Genomic DNA, 7,917 nt, shown 5'->3' with positions numbered 1-7,917 from the left:
TTATTTACATTTATACTTTACAGATTTAAGACAATGAACAATCCAAGTAGAAAGTGGATGTATGAAAGAAAAGATAATAGTAGTTGTATATCGCATGTTTTCGTACAAGGAGTGAAAAAATTTATAGATTTTGCTACGAGTCAACATAGGTTCATGGACGAAAATAAAATCAAATGCCCATGCATAAAATGTCGTAACATACCATATACAGAAGTTGATACTGTTAAGACTCATTTGTACAAGTTTGGTTTTGTTGAGGAATATTGGTGTTGGGATAAACATGGGGAAAAATCAATTGATGATGACAATACGTTTTTAAGGGTGGATGATTCAAACACAAATTTTAGTGAAGGTGCATGTTCTTATAGAGATATGGTCATAGATGCAATGACTCCTGATTTAAATAATAGTGATCCTGAAGAGGAGCCAAATTCACTAGATAAAAAATTCTTTGATATGCTAGATGCAGCCGATAAAGAATTGTGGCGTGGATGTAAAAAAGTGACACAACTATCTGCTGTAGCTAGACTATTGAATATAAAATCAGAGTATCGCATACCTGAGAAAAGTTATGATGCTATCTGTCTGTTGATAAATGATGTGTTACCGGAGGAGAATAATATGGTAGGTAGTTTATACGAGAGCAAAAAGTTAATACAAGCACTAGGTTTGCCTGTGGAGATGATTGACTACTGCAGATCTGGATGAATGATATATTGGAGGCAATACAAAGATCTTTATCGATGCAAATTCTGCAATGCAGATAGGTACAAATGGTCAAAAAATTTGGCCAGATGTTCTCGCGTATCCTTCAAGAAAATGCATTACTTTCCTTTGACTCCAAGGTTGAAGAGACTGTATGCTTCACAAGCCACATCCGCTTCTATGCGATGGCACTCCAAGAATCATGGACATGATGCTGGAGTAATGTGTCATCCATCCGATTCAGAAGCTTGGAAGCACTTTGACAAAAGTCATCCTTCATTTGTAGCAGAAGTACGTAACGTAAGATTAGGCCTAAGTACAGATGGGTTTGCACCATATGGAGCATTTGGAAAACAATATTTATCTTGGCCTATTATTATAACACCTTATAATTTGCCACCTTTTATGTGCATGAAAGAGCCTTACATGTTTTTGACAGCACTTGTGCCAGGAACGTCAAACCTTAAGCATAAAATAGATGTATTTTTGCAACCAATTGTTGCAGAGTTGGAGCAATTATAGGAAGAAGGCGTAGTAACATATGATATATGTTTAAAACAAAATTTCCATCTAAGAGCAGCTTTGATGTGGACAATAAGCGATTTCCCAGCATATGTAATGTTGTCCGGATGGTCTACAGCAGGTAAGCTAGCATGTCCATACTGTGGGAAACATACACACGCATTCAGACTAGAGAATGGTAATAAGATGTCATGGTTTGACTGCCATAGAAGATTTCTACAGGTAAATCACCCATATAGAAAGGATAAAAATAAGTTCAGGAAGAATCGTCAAGTGATAGAAGGTCCTCCTCCAAGTAAGAATGGTGAACAAACTTTAAGGGAGATTGAACAAACTGAACTAAATGCTGATGATGTAAACAAAAGATGTGGCGATCATGGTTGGAAAAAGAAAAGCATATTTTGGGATTTGCCATATTGGAAAACAAACCTCATTAGACATAATTTTGATGTTATGCATATTGTTAAAAATGTATTTGAAAACTTTTTTTACACTGTAATGGATGTCAAGGGGAAAATGAAGGACAATGTAGCAGCCAGAAGAGATCTGAAGCTCTATTGTAGGAAGAGAAAAGGAGTTGAAGATAATGAAAGAGCATACTACACTCTGGATAAGAATCAAAAGAAAGACATATGCCAATGGGTGGAGAAATTGCGTTTCCCTGATGGTTATGTTTCTAATTTGGGGAGGTGTGTTGATTTAACAGGGTGTAGACTGTTCGGAATGAAAATCCACGATTGTCATGTTTTTATGCAAAGATTGATGCCAATTGCATTTCGTGAGATGTTGCCACAACAAGTGTGGGAAGCATTAACAGAGTTGAGTATTTTCTTCAAAATATTAACAGCAACATGAATCACAACAAAAGACATGCAAAGGATTGAAACTGAGATCCCAATAATATTATGTAAATTAGAGACCATCTTTGTCCCTGGTATTTTTAACTCCATGGAACATTTACCAGTACATTTGCCATACGAAGCGAAGATAGCTGGTCCTGTCCAATATCAGTGGATGTATCCATTTGAAAGGTTTGTATGGTACATCGTAATGTATGTTGCTATTTTTATAAGCTAATTTAAACAATCTTCACTATAGGTATCTAAATCAGTTGAAAAAAGATGTGAAAAATAAAGCTAGAGTGGAAGGGTCCGTTGTTAACACGTACTTGCTACGTGAAGCATCAATATTTTGCTCTCATTATTTCGAGACTGGTGTCCCCACACGTAATAGAAAGTTGCCTCGAAATGATGATGGAGGAGGAGATGAGAAAGCGGATGCTAACAACGACATGTTAGATATATTTTCATATCCTGGGCGTCATTATGGAAGATTCACGAATAGAATGATGTCTGATGAGGAAGTGCATGCTACCCAAACTTACATACTCCTTAACGAAGATAAGATCAAGCATTACATCAGGTTCGTACGTAACATATGCATCACTTTTAATTGTAATACTCATTTGTTGTGTAATTGCTATGATCGAATAACATTTACATGCATGATTTTGTTTATTACATTCATAGTTACTTTAAAATGTTATTGAAATGGTGATACAAAATATTTGAAGAACATTTGAATGAACCTATGGGGGATATGGATGAACAGGTCCTTGCAGTTGACGTTGAGAAGAACTTTGCATTATGGTTTGAAAACTATGTGGGTGTTATTTTTGTATTTTTTAAAATTTTTTATTTTTTGTTATGGTTATAATTAACTCTAATTAAGTGTTTTACCATTATTCATATAGGCACGTAAGATCCCGATAAACAACAAGTCTATATTTGACCTATCCAAAATGCCATTCAAAAAAGTGAAATTATATAGTGTATACTTTGTCAATGGTTACAAGTTTCACACAGAAGCTCAAAGTCTAAACAAATCAACAACCAATAGCGGATTGTGTGTTAGTAGCCAAGGAGGTGAGTATTATGGTAAGGTAGAGGAAATTTTAGAAGTCGAGTACCCTGGTTACCCAATTAAAACCACAGTTTTGTTTAAATGTCATTGGTACGATCCAACACCTAACATAGGAGTTAAGGTTCACAAACAATATAACTTGGTCGAGATAAACGTCAAAAGAAAATACAACAAGTTTGAGCCATTTGTTTTAGCCATGCAAGCCACTCAAGTGTGTTACATTCCCTACCCAAGTTCGAAAACAAACAACTCGGACTGGTGGGTTGTATTTAAAGTTAAACCTCGTGGTTGGAACGATGAAAATCATCCTCAGAAAGACGTTGCTTTCCAAGAAGATGAAGTTGAATCAAATGAAATCATTATACCAAGTCTAGCCGATACAGACAATCATGATGATGATCACGAAATGTCAAGCAACGGTTCAGATAATGAAAATAATATTGATGAAGAAGGTGAAATTCATGAGGACGATAATGATGGTATTCCTGACAGCGAGGGTAGTTATGAGTATAGTACATCGAACAATGAAGAAGAAGAGGATGAAGAAGAAGAGGAGGAAGAAGATAATGACTAGATGTTTTTGTGTTTAATGTTTTTTGCGACGAAGTTAATTTGTAATTTGGTTTAATATCAATACATAAATGTAAACTAGGAAGAAAGCCCGGGCTTCGCCCCAGGATGTTTTTTTGTGTTTACATCATTATGTTAAAAGGGCATTTTAGTCATTTTTGCTTGCTATGTTGTTTGAGTATGATGAAGTATTTGTAAAACCCATGTTGTTTTTGTGATGAAGTATACTTAATGTAATTAAAAATTAGTTTGTAATGAATTCATTATTAAGGAAAATAATCTACATAGATTATATACTTTAACATGCCCGGTTAATGTAATTAAAAATAACTTTGTAATGAATTTGTTGTTAATTATTCATTATATACTATGTTTTCAAGAAATTATACACAACTTGATTAGCACAACTGGATTAACCGCGCCCTTTTCTAGCATAAGCTTAAGTTTGAGTCTTCTTGCCAGCAATATCTACTTTATAATTCATTTTTACATTTTTTATCCATTAGTTTATGCCTTTCATTCAAACCATATCTTACAAATTCCAATGATCATAATAATAATTCATCCATAGTATAACAAAATTAATTAAGCAAACAACATCCCAACAAATGGCGTCACAAATTAGCTACGCATTTTGTGCCATAGCAAAACAAGCAAACGAAATCATATTCCATAGCAGAATTCAATAGCAAATACCTACGAATGGTACCTCCGTAGCAATTCAACTATGGAATTGGTTTCCGTCACAAACTCCGTTGCATAGTAACCACGATGATGAATTCCATAGCAACAGTACAACGGAAAGTGATTTGGTAACAAATGTCGTTGGAAAATTGCTACGAATTTTTGTTCCATAGCACTATCGGTAGCATAATACCAACGGATATGGAGTCGGTAGCAGTTTCCCTAGCAACTCCCACTCTCGCTACCAGAAATAAAATCCGTAGACAATGTGGTAGCAACATTGCTATGGAACGACATTCCATAGCACGATCCATTGCATATTAACAACGAAAATACGTTCCATAGCGATCTTCCCTAGCAAAATCGCGTTTTTCTTGTAGTGTAAATTACATCGGTTCAAACCCAAAAATTTAGTAAGTTATGTAACATAAATGATAAGAGTTTTCTTGTTTACAGGAACTCGAAGTACAAGTCTATATTCTTTTTGTAGAGATGCATGCTATATTTAACTTGTCACATAAATTGGTAAAAAAAAAGTAGTGAGAAACGGTTTGCATAATTTTGGGGAAAAAGGTGAAATGTGGTTGTATCAATATATATTTCAATGTAATAATTATTTTGTTGTATGCATCAAATTGGGAATAGCAAACCTTGGAGTGCTAGGAAATTTGCTAATAGCCTTCAACTTCCTCTGTACATGGTCTGAACATCTAGGTCTTCATAGAGTCAATAATGAAGAAAATGGAGATCTACTTGATGTTGTAGCAGGTTATGAAATCTGGAATGTTGGTAAATCTTGCATGGAACAAGTTAGTTTTAGATTACTTTTTTATTTAATAATTCATATATCTTGTTATTGAGGTTGTGATACATTTCTTCATTGCATTGATGCAATATCTTTCCACTTTTTAGGCATGATCGATGTACTAAGTGGCATTTTTTCTTTTTTATAGAATCGAAATGTAAAGTCAAAGAGGAAATTTATCCACACTGGGAGTGGAAAAGAACTTGGTGATTTATTGATAGTGGAAAAGAGCTTAAGGGGTAACTTTGTCTAGTTGGTGCTGATGATAAAGCATGTTTTATGTTGATGGCTCACAATTTGTTGATACATAAGCAGCTAATTAAAAAACTATTAATTTTGACATAAAATTTTATTTATTTCTTTATTTTATTTTAGAACTAATTCACACCTAATATTCCTACCTGCAGTGGAAAAAGTCTTGGTTAGAGCTATAATGAGAGAAATGGCATTAGAAGAGTTCTGCACTAGACAAAATACTAAAATTATGCAACTTAATTGTATAACAATGTACTACCAGATTATATAGTTAGGGAAAGACCCCTAATATTAATGTATTACATTTATTTAGCATTAGAATGATTATTTACATTTGAAATATTATATATTGTGAAAAGGATTATTTTTTTGTATGATATGTTATTTTATATTATGATACCTTAATTGTTATATTATTTGTAAATTAGTAAATCTATAGAAAATATTTTTTTAAAAAAACCTTAAATTATGAGACGCAAAAATGTATGTTGTGTTCCATTATGACATGGGCTTCCTTGACACGCAATGTGTGTCATGAGTGCGTGTCGTAAATGCGCGTTGTAAGGTTACGACAAACAAATGTGTGTCGTCTTCCTTTATGACAGGGCCTTCCTTGACACACATTTGCGTGTCATCTGTACCTTTTATGACACACACTGTGTGTCATTAAAGAGTATTTTTCTAGTAGTGTTTTGGTCAAAATTAGGTTTTGAGCATATTTTAAAAATGGTACTTTATTTATTGATGGTTAGGTGCTTATTTGTATGTGTGAGCTGTTGTATTTAGATGCTACTTGTGAGGTGAGTATTCTCCCTATATTACATGTGAATTAGTGTATGCACGCTGACCAGCTGGGCCTTATTTGTTGATTGATGTTATTTGTGAAATTGTGTTGCTGACATCTCCTGGACATTTGTGAGTCCATGGGACTGCTGATAGTCCTTAGGGTTGCTGATAACCCCTGAAATGTGTTTTTAATCCTTAGGGTAGCTGATAACCCATAGTTATTTATTTTATTGAGTTGTATGTAATATTTTGGGAACTCACTAAGCTTCGTGGTTACAATTGTGGGTTAAATATGTTTCAGGTACTTCAAATGATCACGGAAAGGCGATGGCTTGACTGTACACTGTGTCTCGTAGATTTTATGATATTTCACAGTTTGATACTCTGATTTGGATGACCGTATTAATGTACTTGGTATTTTTCATAACTTGGTTTTTATGACACTTGTGGTTTTCCTACGATAAAAATGAAAATTTTTGTGGTAAAAATTAGTAGGTCACACTGATGGAGGCTGATAAAGAACCCTAAAATCGACTTGAAGGGGTTTAAATACAAACAAAACCCTAAAAGATCATGGGCTTGGGTTGCAGCAGGCTTCAAGTCGTGACCACCTGTGTGTCACGTCGTGAGAACAAATCAGATATGTGTTTGTTATTGTTGGCTTGTCACATCGTGGCCACCCTCTGGTCACATCGTGACACTCGATTTTCCCCAAAAATCAATCTTTTGACTCTTTAAAACCCTAAACCGATCCATCTGGAATACGGGTGTTACAATTCTCCTCCACTTAAATTAGATTTCGCCCTAGAAATCTGCCCTTATCAATCATTCTCAAACTGCCCCTCCTAAATCCCTCGAGGGATCTCCCCAGACCAAATACTTCTTACTCGAGCCATCACCACCCCATATACTCGTATCAGCGACTGAAATACCCAAAAAACTTCCAAAATAGGCGCATAAGCCAAACTTGAGCAGAGACTTCCCAAAGTCAATATCACGTCCCCTGACAAAGAATGAACATCGATACCTTACAACCAACTAAAACAAGAAAACTGGCTCCTTTGCCCTTATCTTAAAACTTTGTAAACATGTCTGTCTCCCCGATAGACAAGGCCTCCATCAGCATTGACCATGCTGACCAAAACTCAAAGGTCTGAGCCGAAACAAAACCTCCCCGGTCTTACGCCATCCTACTGACAATAGAAGACAGGAAACAGTACAAACTGCAAAAACTGACACCCTCATTTACTGACATCCGAGTGAAACTAAATAAGTGAGAGCTAAACTAGCGCAAATATCCTCCTTGGTTCAAAAACCCAACATCTAGACATAAATAAAGCCAACCAAACAACAACGGTTTTGATCATTTCGTCCCAAAAATCAGATAACATGATGTAGTTCCTCGAATACACACTTAACTTCCTGACAAATCATAACCAACCCACTGATCCATTGAGCGCAACCATGAGCGATATTAAAACCTGTGTGATTCCTAGGTTCCCAGGTTAGCATAGGCGCACCATCATCTACCAAAACTCCCTTGAGACTTATCACCATCTGCATCTCTGGGCTGCTGGAACTCCATCCAACATGCCACTACCCCTGTGTTAATCTAATAGTTGTAGGTTATCAACAACCTTGGGACTATTAGCAGTCCCCAGGACTAT

General features: G+C 35.4%; 1 pseudogene; it reads left to right on the top strand.

Annotated features, from left to right (window-relative positions):
• Nucleotides 1-708: 708 nt before the first annotated feature.
• Nucleotides 709-3,724, top strand: LOC145126920 (uncharacterized; annotated as a pseudogene).
• The last annotated feature ends 4,193 nt before the right edge of the window (nt 3,725-7,917 follow it).

The sequence above is a fragment of the Lactuca virosa genome, chromosome 7 (assembly GCF_052849685.1).
Source record: "Lactuca virosa cultivar CGN04683 chromosome 7, Lactuca_virosa_CGN04683_v6, whole genome shotgun sequence".
In the NCBI taxonomy this organism is placed as follows: Eukaryota; Viridiplantae; Streptophyta; class Magnoliopsida; order Asterales; family Asteraceae; genus Lactuca; species Lactuca virosa.
This window is presented reverse-complemented; position numbering and strand designations above follow the sequence as displayed.